The sequence below is a fragment of the Buceros rhinoceros genome, unplaced genomic scaffold (genome assembly GCF_000710305.1).
Source record: "Buceros rhinoceros silvestris isolate BGI_N320 unplaced genomic scaffold, ASM71030v1 scaffold5137, whole genome shotgun sequence".
NCBI classification, from domain to species: Eukaryota; Metazoa; Chordata; class Aves; order Bucerotiformes; family Bucerotidae; genus Buceros; species Buceros rhinoceros.
Genome location: NW_010423813.1, coordinates 30,501 through 42,393, shown reverse-complemented (window position 1 = coordinate 42,393; position 11,893 = coordinate 30,501). Strand labels below are relative to the sequence as shown.

Genomic DNA, 11,893 nt, shown 5'->3' with positions numbered 1-11,893 from the left:
TCTGCTAGCAATGACAGGGGTTGTAATCTAGAAAGGACTGAAGTGGACAGCATTTACTATAGTACAATGAAAACAGAGTTCCAAGTTTGCCAGCGTAGATAACCTAGGGATGCTCTGTATTAGGTGATCTGGGGATGCTTTTGTAGGCACTAAGGACTACAAGAAGTATGTGCTGGCTTAGGACTTGCATCTAATTTATTAGATTTCCTATAAACTTCCAGATGAAAAAAACCCTGAGAAACCCCCTACCTCCTGATTTTTCAATAGCCAACTTTCAATTTAAATTTTTTTCCAGCCTCTAAAAAGCTCTACATAGCATAAAGAATAATGGTGTAGTTGAAAGGCTGGAATTACTGTATTTCATTCAGATCTTATAATATTGACTCTAACATAGCTGGAGGCTTGACTTATAATAATGAACATATCCCTAAGGATTTAAGAAAGATTTGTTACTAAACTTAGATTCCATGGTAAAGTTTGCTAAAATGGCCTAACTGTAACTTTTAAATGTTTTAATATTTTTGTGGATTTAATGTGAAAGGTGCTGGCTTGGTATCTGTGAAAACTGAAGCCAATTCTTTATTCATGGTATAATTACAGCAGAGCATTTGCCAAGTGATCTTCTTCAAAGAACCCATCAACTTCAGCCTTGAACTGAAGAGGACTCATCAAATGGTGAGAAAATAGAATGACTGTTGTGACTACTAATTTGTAGAGAGGATGCTCTGTTATTTTTTTCTTCCTAGTATTGATTCTGTTATTTAATAGGTATTGAAATTAGGTTTTTGTAGGGTAATTGCTGGGACCATAACCTAATCGCTTCCCCAGTATTTCATCTCTTAATTTTTCAAGCTTTGCTATCTTCTTAACCATCCTTGACTTTTCAAAAATAATTGTTAGCAATACTCTGAATTCATTAGTGAATTTCTTTATTACTTGCTTTAGCCTTAATCCTCTGCATGTGTGTAACTGTTCATGGGAGCGGTTTTTTCAGTAGCACTACTTAGGGGAGTGAAATTCAGATATGTTGAATTGTTAGAAAGACTGAGGCTTAAACTTTGAGATATGTATGCTTGCATTTAAATGAAATGCCACTGAAATGAATAGAGTGATCTAGAAATGCTTTTGCTAGTACTAATTTGTTTGCTTTTATGCTGTTAAATTTCTTTCTTTTTAGACAGTTTGGTGTAATTTTGTTCATTTGCTTCTCTAGTTTCCCAGTTTCTGGGAAATTTTGAAATCTCAGCTTCAAAACATTTATAAAATTTTTAGTAATGCTTATAATTCTCTTGAGAATAACAAATCATTATTTAATTTAACAATTTCATGAAATGGTGACTGAATCTATAGAGGAACTAAGTCTAACTCACTGCCTTAATCAGGTCTTCAGTCTTACTCTAGTGCCCCTAATGCTCTAGCATTAAGTAATGATTCTTATAGGTATGGATTTATTAAGCACACATCTTAAAAACAGGGAGTTTCCTTTTTTTACATTTACAGAAAAAGGATGCAATATTGGTAGCGGAGGGTTGTGTGTGTAAGGATATAGTTGTTGAGTGTTGATATTGGTTTCCTGGTCATTTGGATAGTTGAATGCTTAAAATAATGGTGCACAAAATGATCTGTATTTGAGGAGACAGGTCACAACGATCAAAAGTTCACAGAATGCTGAGAGATGTCCCAGACCTTTTTTATGGTGTCTTAAAAAGTGGTTCAATTTCTGTTTTCCTTTAGTAACTGTATTGTAGAGTAAGGAGTAAAAGGGAGAGAACCCTACTAATGGCTTATGATTTCTACATCTCCTGTCTCTATGGTTGTTACCATAGAGATTGGAATACAAGATATTAACTCTCTCCCAGCTGTTTACCAAATTGTGTCTGGAAGTGCAGGTGTGTTTAAATAAGTAGGAGAGGTGGTGAGCCCTTTATACTGAACTACACCCTGTGTTAAGATTTACTTTAGTACTGTTATCAACTGCTGAACTATTTTAATCTTTGCCTGGGTTATTTACTATTTCATGTATTAAAAATAATATTTAATATTTAAACCAGAAAGAAGCGGTAGTTTTCAAGCAGTGCATTGAGTGTATCTCAACCCAGAGATCACTTATTTTTAATACAGATTCAACAACCTGTTTCTTTTTTCTTTCTCAGCCACTTTTTTGTTAGTTTTCTTTTTGAGACCTGTTTCTTGAATTAACTTTAAGCACTTAACTGTTTACATTCTGCTTCATCAAACAATTAATCTTGTACTTAAGTCACAATACTTGCATGAGTATGGCTTTTGAGAGTTTGAATCCACATTAGTCCCTTACACCTTGTACTTGACATTGCCTGCCTGATAACCAGTAGGCTGGATGCAGACTAGTGCCGAAGTTTGAGTCTGCGTGTTAGCAGGGTAAGGAGTTGGGGCTTAGATTTGAGTGCTCGCTTGATACTACGTAGTGAATGATTACAAGATGATTTATTTTCAAGTTTAAGCACTCTTTAGTTGTTTAGCTGAACAGAGTTTAGATATTCCATATGCTGAAAACTAAATTGTTCAAGTGGCTTAAAGGTTTTCGTAAAATTTTTGAGATTGATGTAATTCTTTTACTTAGTAGAAGAAGAGATAGGCCAATGTCAAGCAGTTTTGAAAAACCCATTCTCAGTGCTCTGCTAAGATAATTTTGTTTCTTTTATTCCATCCCCTCTTTGCTTAAATCGTTTTCACTTCCCTGACTCTTCTCTTATGCATTGTTTCCTGCTAACCTTTCCTTTAGTGTCCAGTTTTCTATTAACTTTTTGACACTGACTGTTCTCTGTCTCTCTTCTTTTTACTGGAGTTTTGGAGTGGCCATTACACTTTTCCAGTTTCTTCCCTTCTTTCATCAGTTCCTGGTATCCAGCAATAAATAAAAGCTTCTGATTTCAACTACGCCTTTTTTGGTGAGAAACTCACAAGTAAAAAAATTAGTGCTAGATCAATAGAAAGGGCAAGCAGAGCACTGTGGATGCCATTTATAAAAAAGGGAATTGGAACTTGCATATTATTGAAAATTATTCCCTAGATTGGCATATCAGGATGTGGATCCAGGCAGCAGGATAGAAATTTTTAAGTGATTCTTTAAAAATCACTGTGCTTATTCTAAAAAATAAACTAAAATCCCCCAAACCTCACAAAAGAATAATCCAGGCATACTGAATAGATTGATGAGACTTGATGTCATTTTCTTGTATTGAGATATGTATCACTGAACTTCTCTTAAGCCTTAGGAGAGACAGCATGGAATTGGAAGAGAAGCAGGGAACTCCATGAAGGGCAGTCAACTACAGTCTTGGTAAGTTCAAAAAATATATATAAAATTTTATTTCTTTTAAGTTTTCACCTCTATGAGGCAAGATATTTAGGGTCCTGTTCACAGTGGCAGAACAAAGCTAGCTGTGTTGAGACAGTCTCTGCATTCCCTGGATTCATTTATGCCATCACCATATAAAAATCTGTGTTCTGTTTTCCCTATGCTTGTAGTGTAACTCCTGAATGAAAACAATAAGTGACATAAAATTCATTAGTTATTTTCACAGTGATTATGCTACAGCGTTTTCATGCCCAGTCTTTGAACAAAACAAGATATATAGGACTGTGTTGTCTGCTAGCAACTTTTGAATCACCGCTTACTTTCAGCTGCATTTGATATAGAGGTAGAGGTCACAAACTCAAGTTTCTACAATTCGAATGAAACTTAGCAGCTGGGAGTAGAGAAAAGACTCAAATTAGTGCCCCTGGGGTAGAAGAAACTGCAGCATGGACTCAGTAATTTTGTTCTGTTCAACCTGTTGACTTGTCAGTCAGTGTGCTTGGTCAGTCTGCCAGTCAATGCATGTGTAGCTCTGGCCTAGCCACAGCGTGAGCTGCCTCTTGTTCTCCTAGAAGTCAGAAACTGGTGTTTTCTGCAGGAATTTAGGGAAATCTGTTTAGAAGAGAATGGGAAGCCAGCCAGAGTAGTGTCAGCCTGGGATTACTGTGCAAGTGTGTTGGTGGCACGTACAAGCACGCTGATAGGTGACTAGACTTCATTACTTCTGCTAGTCATAAAAAACCCCTTGGTTTTGCCAGAGCCTTCTAGACTCCCAAACCACTTGTGAATCATTCCATTTTATGGTAGTTTCTATACTTGGATTAGATGCATGTTTTTCCTGTCCACATCAGAGAAGGGAGCTGTTGAGACAGTTTCAGTATTTCATTTCTTTGACTATTTGGATGTCAGCTCTGAGCTATTCCTTAGGCTGTCAAAATTATAAAACTGTGTTTTCAGCTCTCCCTTGAACTCGCTCTAGTTTAGACTGTGGTTATGTGCCCCTGCCCCATCCTACAATCTACACTCTTGGAGCAGTGCAGGAAACACGCATTGTATTTCAATTAACTTCCTTTGTGAAGAAAGATGTGGAGCCATGCACAGGGACAGAAAACAATATTAGGATCTGTCTGCATCAAGTTACCACGTTGCATTGCAACTTGGGAAGTGACAAATCTGTAGCTGCAGGATTATGGACACCACAATTTTCCTAAAAGGTATGAACGTTATTCTCAGTCAGTGAGAAATGAGCATATCACACTTGCCAGAGGTACTGGTTCACTTGCTTTGCAGGCTCAGGTAGGCAGCACTAACTAGGCAGATGACTGACATTTTAAAATTTTCTGCATAATGTTAGACTGGAGTCAACATATAACACTTTGAAACAGAACCTAGCACTGTTCTTTCGGAACAGTTGAATGTCTCGGAATACCGGAAGCCTAAGATTTATGCATATGAAACATAAAATTTAAAAGCAACAACAGGAGAAGAAACACTAACAATTAAATATTGTAAGGCAACGGCATTGAAATTTGTCATAAAGACTGAAATATGTAGTTTAAATTTTTTGTTTGTCCTCTTGCCCAGTTGAAAACCATCAACGTGGCAGCAAGGAATGAAAAACTGAGATACTCTTTTCCATTTTCTGCTTATTTTCGTGTCTGTTTTTTTATGAAATCAAAGCCAGTAAAAGAACAACTGGTCATTAAGGGGAAAAAAAAAAAGACTACATTCCATTTTTATGGAACTTCTGGTTCTGCTGTTAGATTCTCAAAATCCTTCCATTTGGTCCCAGCTCTTTTTTTTTTTTTTTTTAGAAAAATACTGTTGTTTCCCTAATGCTATCTGTATTAAAGGAATGAAGAAATGTCCTCTGCATGTTTCTAGGATCATGTGGTTGTTCTTATAAGCTTTATCACCAGCACTCTTGCATAGATAGTGTAACCAGTTAAATATTATTTCATGGAATCTATGGCTAACCTGTTTTTACATGGTTTATAATATATAAAAACATCGTAACTTATAATATTTTCCTTGTAAAGATCAACATAGATGTGTTTTTAATAAGAACAGTAAGGTCAAATCATGAATGTTAAGTTTTGTGTGAACAGCAAAGTGGTGGTATATTCTCATTTAAGATTATGTTGTGTTTTAAATGGTGTTCACTAAGAGCTTAAACTTAGCAAATAATTAATTATAGTCGATTTTTATAAGGATTTTTTTGCTTAAAAAAGCCGACCCCGTTTAGTCTAAAAATGACTACTACTCAAGTACTTTTTATCATGTATTTTTAAGACCTTGGTCTTGGATGGTACTGTATGTGATCAAACACTTTCACGATTCTGAACACCTCAGTAAATTCACAGGCCTGTGTAGTGTCCCCAGAAGAGATGTTGTGGGACAGATTTTAAAAAGGCTTAAACACTAAAAAGCAACTTGCATTATACACTGAAGAAACTAGGATAATTAATTTGTAGAAAATAATAGTTAAAAAACTGTATTTCAAATACATACCAGTAAAAACTCCCATAATGTGCTGTCACTACGTGTAAAATCCATAAGCAATTTTAAGCCAACATTCTTTAAAGAAGGAGCTAAGAATTCCTATAAATAATATGTAACTTAGAGATGTATGGAACTCCTTTATTATGTGCTAAATGCTGTAATAAAACAGGCTATCAGTAGGTTTTGCTGCATGTTACTAATTTTTTTTTTTTATCCTGATATTTTGCAGGTGTGTGGAGGAACAGGTCCTGGTCTCACTGTTGTTACTCCCACATAGGCGGACTCTGTAATTGATTATGTGTGGGTAGGGCCCTATTGAAATTAAGGAGATTCTGCAATAGCGCAGGGTACTTTTTGTGAAAGTTCAGTTGCACGATCAGGACTCTTCTGTGACTCCTTACTGTGAATTCTGTCAGTGTATCATTGATTGTGCTGGAACCTGCCTTTTGGGATAATGTAAGTCCTGCTTTTCCCCCAAATGTACTTTAGACATGAAATAATCATAAAACATTTCTAATTAGAAAATTAATATCATTTACATGCATTCTTTTAATTATGTTTTTTTGGCAGTACCAAATAATATATTCCTCAAAACTTCTTAATGGCACTGAGGCTTTGTGGATAGTTGGTCACATGATGAGAAAATTCAGCTGTAAGTACATTGAAATGATTGAATTTTTCAATAGTTAGTCTTTACTGATGTTGACAAACTAATAATGATAAAAAGGCGAATCAAGAGGTTTGACGTAGGTCAATTGACTTCAGTTCTTTTTAGAAAATATATGCACTATATCCATTAAGGATTTAATTACTCTTGGGTAATTCACTGTGTGAACCTGGAGTCCTTCCATACTGCTATTAGGTAGGAAATTATAGTTTTTTGGTTTTTTTCAGAATAGCATATCTCTGACTTGCTCTGTATTTTCACCCATAACCTTTCTGAAATTTATAGATCTATTAAAAATGTTTATACCACCAATATTTGTGTAGGTACTGCAAACTGATTTACTAGTATAATTGTCCTGCTGAGTTGAACACTGAAATGTTAATAAATATACACTTACACGTGTGTCAATGTACCTTGGTTGAATTGAACTAAACTGAACTGGCATTATGAGTGAATTTGATCATGCATGCTGATTGATTAGCTATAGTCTTAGGCAGGAGCTACATATTTTATTGTACCTAGGTACTTTGTGCTTAATCAATAATAATTACCCATATCATGTGTTAGGGATTCACCCAATGTAACTGTAAATATCTATGCTTGGATTAAGGAAGAAGTTCTTTTCCTGTAGCTATGGGTACAGCCAGTGCTATGACTCCCATTTTTATATAAAAATGAGCAAAAAGTACTTATAGGTCTTTTCATTGTTTAACAAAAGGGTTATTATAAATTCCATGACCTTTTTTATGATGTTGTATTTCCTTTCTGGTATTCAAATTTAAGTATATTTTCACTGGGGTCTTAGTAGCTGAAAAATGGAAGAACTGGAAAAATTATTCAATTTGTGAAAAATTATTAAGGGGTTGTAAAGGTCTAGAGGACTTGTATGTAAGGACAATTAGAGATCCTTTCTCATGGAGCAAGGACACAGATAATAGTTGGTGAGTAAAGATTAAGGAGGACAGGATTTTTATTTTTTTTTGCTTGGCAAAAGAACAGTGTGAAATGAAAATAATTTGAAGAAAGAGCAAGACCCAAGAGAAATCATAAACTCAGATCAGAAATAGTCTAGAGAATCCAGTTTAAAACAAAACAAAAAACCACAAAAAAAAACCCCCAAAACCCAAACCAAACAGAACCAAAAGCCAGAACGTGAATGGCAAAAATATGTCTGAAAGGAGAACTAAATGCATAGGTACTGGCATTTCTCATTGCACTTAATATATGATAGATTTCAGTTTAAAACTTTCAGTAACTGTTATTCCCTAATTTTTTTTTTTTTCTGTTGGAGGGGAATATGTGGGCTTTGAAGAAGACTCAGTGACTAGTTGTGAATTATCTGGGTAAATTGGGGATTTGAGATGACAATTACAACTAAGAAGAAAGGACAATGGTTATGTATGCTAAACTACAGCTAGCACTAAGCAGAAGCCATAATTTCGTATTAAAACATAGAACTTTTTATTTTTAAATACCATCTTCAACAGAGCTCAAAACACAATTCCATTATGTTCATTACAGGATGGGAATTTTCAAAGTTCTAGTTTGAAAACTTAACAGTGATTCTTTTGAGACTGTGCACTATAAAATGAAACTGAGATTTTTTAAATATGAAATGAAATCAAGATTTGAGAACATTGGGTGTTTCATTTTGCATTAAGAAAAATCTTGATAAGCCTATTTTTTTTTCCCAGTGCTTACATCTAGTGGTTTACTGTTTTCACCTTTTAATCCTTTTGGCCATATTTATTCCTACTTGCACTAAGTTGGGTAAAAGAAAGAAAGGGGAGGAAGATTAGGTAATTGCAGGAAACGCCCAAACATGGCTCTCTAGCCATGCCCACCCTGCCTTGCCCTGCAGCAGTCCAGGTCGAAAGAAGTGCCTCAGAATAGATCTAGTTTCCAAGGAGAAAAGGGAGGAAAGTGACATGCTAGTGAAGGGCGTATGAGGAATCCCCTGGATTTTCATATGTATCCAATTTTTTCACTGAGACACGGAGAGGCAGATCACCTAGATGTGACTGCTTCTGCTTCCTGTGATGGCAATTTCTCAGTACCTATGAGGGAGATAACGTTGGGGCACAGCTCTGTTCTTTCTGTGGTAGTTTTGCTACAAATATTATTTGAAAGAAAAGGAACTCTGAGTTGTCTCCTGCTGTAACCAAGTCTCCACTACTCACTGCTACTAACCCCCATTGTGCACCTGATCTGATCAGGTTGCATTGAGCACCTGATCTGATTGTTTCTTTGGTTTAAACCTTGCCGTGATGCTGCTAATGACTGAAACTAGAACAGCAAAAAAGCAGATATCAAGAGAAGGAGCTGATGTTACGGAATGTAGGGTACGGGCATTTGTTACACAGCTACACATTATGTGGGCTTGGGAATACTTCAAGAGCTGGAATACCAAACAGCAGCAACAGAGAGTAAGTTTCCTTTAGTGGCATACCAAGGTGATAGCTTCGGTTCTATGTGCTAAGAAGGAAGAGCAAGGGAATGTGCCTGAACATTCAGCATGTTTGTTGTAAGTTTAAGGTGTGAGATCTTTTTCTTTGCTGCCTTTTGCGCTTGGCCTGTATTGTGACTGTGCTGTCTTCAAGCTGGATGTAGCATGTTTTTGTTTGTCTCGAATGAGGCACCCTTCATATTAGAACATCACAAACATTGTTTTTCTTCAACCCTTGAAAGTCAAAAAGTGGTAGTGTAGGTAGCTGTAATAAGTCAGTAATAAACGTGACATGGAAGAATTTTCTCCTTTCACAGTATTTACAGGGAAAACAATGTTTTCTGTGTTTAGTATACATCCACCCATATTTTTTTCCTCTCCTAAGCAGAAGTAATGCATGAAAATTTTCTTTTGTAATGCCCTCAGTTCTTCATTTCCAGTTACAACTATTGTTTTTTTGTTAGTAGTTTTTTCATGTTTGGGTTGAGGCCCTCACAAAACCTCTTTGCGTTCTCTGGAAAGGACACCATCATGCTGCATTTGTTTTAAGTCATCAAATCTAGGCTAAATCTGAGTTTTGCAAATCTTTTTCCAGCCCTTTAAGGATGGTCTTTCTTCTCTGTCAGATTATTGTATTTTTCATCTAGGCTTTCCATGGATCATGTCTTTATTAGCAAATCTTTTTCTTTTGCCTTGACAAATGCAGTCTTGCCACGCTCCTAACCTAGTCAAAGTGCTGCTCTACTGATCAGTTTCCAGACTTACTCCTTTGGTATTTTCAATTTCCTCCTTCAGTTTAAAGCGCTAAAGATGAGCTATCTGTCTTTATTTTCAAGGCCCATCAAGACTACTTCTACCTGATACCTTTCCTAAAGTACCAAGAGATTGACTCTGGTTTTGATCAACTTACAATGCCAGCTTCCGTATTTCGTTCATTAAATTTTCAGGCCACACTGGATATTTTCTCCTCAGCTGCTGCTCATGTGTTGGTTGACTTCTTCATAAATAGAACTGTTTACTATCTTCCTTTAAATATCTTCTTAAAAGTTTTGTGTACTGTGAAGCTTGAAATAATCCAACCAGACAACAGTTACGTTGCAGGTATGTTAATGCCAACGCTTATCACAGTAGAACTGGGTCGTTGTGTTTGTACTCTGCCATAATTTCTCAGTTGTTTCTTTATGTAGAATTCAAGCATATATAATTCTTTATGTAGAATTCAAGCATATTTATATATATCTTGATAGGAGAAGTCTAGTAAGAGCTCTAGACTAGTTGATGGGTTGGAGACTGTGACTGTGAAAAACTGTGGGAGTCTGGAGAGGCTATGCAACCCAAAAGCGTGATCATAACAAGGGTTTTTGGTTTTCTATATGTAGACTAGATAAACTTAACGTTAGGCCACATTAGGCCATCATGCACAGGCTATATTTTTAGCTATCGTCAAGAACTACTTTTTGAGCAAACCAGCTAGAGAATCCAGAAGAGGGGAGACAGCCATGGATTTAGTCTAGATTAATATGCAAGAAGCAATTATAGAAGAGCCATTCAGTAGTAATATGTCATACCATACTCAAGTTTCTCATACTTGTAAGAGAGACAAAGATTAAAATAAAAAACTCCAATATTATTTAAAAAAGATTTGCATACAAATGAAGATGCAGTTTAAATAAATATTAAAGAAGTCACAGGGACTTTGCTTTCTGATTCTAACCCAGCTGAACAAGAATTGTCTAACTCAAGTGAATAGTAAAGGAAGTTACCAGTAAGAGAGGTTTTTCAAAAGGTGAAATCTGAACAAGCAAAGCAGAAAAGAGCACAATTCTGGCAAGTTAAATGTAGACCTATTATAAGGCAGAACATAAAGATTTTGAAATGCAGCAGGCTAAAACCCAAACCCATTTTTTCCCAAATGTAAATTTTGCTAGTAGGGAGGTAAGTTCAATAGATAATTGTGGATAAATAGAGTATTTAAAGACAAAGCCATTGCAGAAAGAAGCAAATTCTGCATTGGGAAGGTTTATTACAGGGAGATTAGGACATCCCTCCATAAAAGTTGTTCTTTATAGGGAATATTTCAGATGTAGAATATCTAAAAAAAGATTTTTTTAACAAATTGATTGAATAAATATTAACAGATTTCCAGATAGCATGTTATTCTTTCAGTAGTCCTAGAGAAATTCAGAAATGAAGTTGATGAACCATGAACTATGTTGTATAATCTATCACTTAAATTAGCCTTGATAAAAGAGGAATGGAAAGTAGCAACTGTGGTAGTAGTTTTAAGAAGGTAGTAGTAGTTTTAAGAAGGCCTCTAGGGATCGTCACGGACCAATAGACTAGTAAGTCCAACTACCATGACAGCCAAAATGCCAGTGAATGTGATAAAGAATATAATTAATAGGAACATGGATAGGTGTGATAGGCAACCATCATCTCGGCTTTTGTACATGGTAGTTTTGTCTTATTTTAGGAGGAGTCGTCAGACACAGAGGAAAGGCTGACGCAGAAGTTTTTTTGAAAAGACTCTCTATCCAAAGACTGTAAACAAAATCAAGTATTGAGTTACTTAAAATTCTTTGTGGATTAGTGAAGGGTTACAAGATAATGAACAACTATAGCCACTAATAGGCAGTTTTAACAATGTCATCTCACGAAGATTTGTACTGGCACCTTTGCTGGCCCACCTGTTCCTAAATCGGCTGAAAAAGTGCAGTGATAAAGACTGCAGATGATAAAAGGAAAATACTCAGTTGGAGTCAGACCTAATTTTGACCCTGAAAAGTTGCAGAAGGATCTCACAGCAGGACCTGTGGTGATCCAGGAGTTGAGGCTGTCACAGAGGCCAGGTATTGTTGACCCCGCTGTTCAGCCATATCTATCAGCAGAGAGAGACAGTGGCTGTTGGATTATGGCAGCCATCACCCTGTAAGCTGTGAGC

The 11,893-nt window shown here is 36.1% G+C and overlaps 1 long non-coding RNA gene across 1 annotated transcript; it reads left to right on the top strand.

Annotated features, from left to right (window-relative positions):
* The first annotated feature begins 598 nt into the window (after positions 1–598).
* On the top strand, positions 599–6,619 carry LOC104497306. The gene is made up of 3 exons (XR_727823.1): positions 599–675; positions 3,249–3,319; positions 6,069–6,619. It is a non-coding gene; the product is annotated as an uncharacterized LOC104497306 (long non-coding RNA).
* Positions 6,620–11,893: the final 5,274 nt, after the last annotated feature.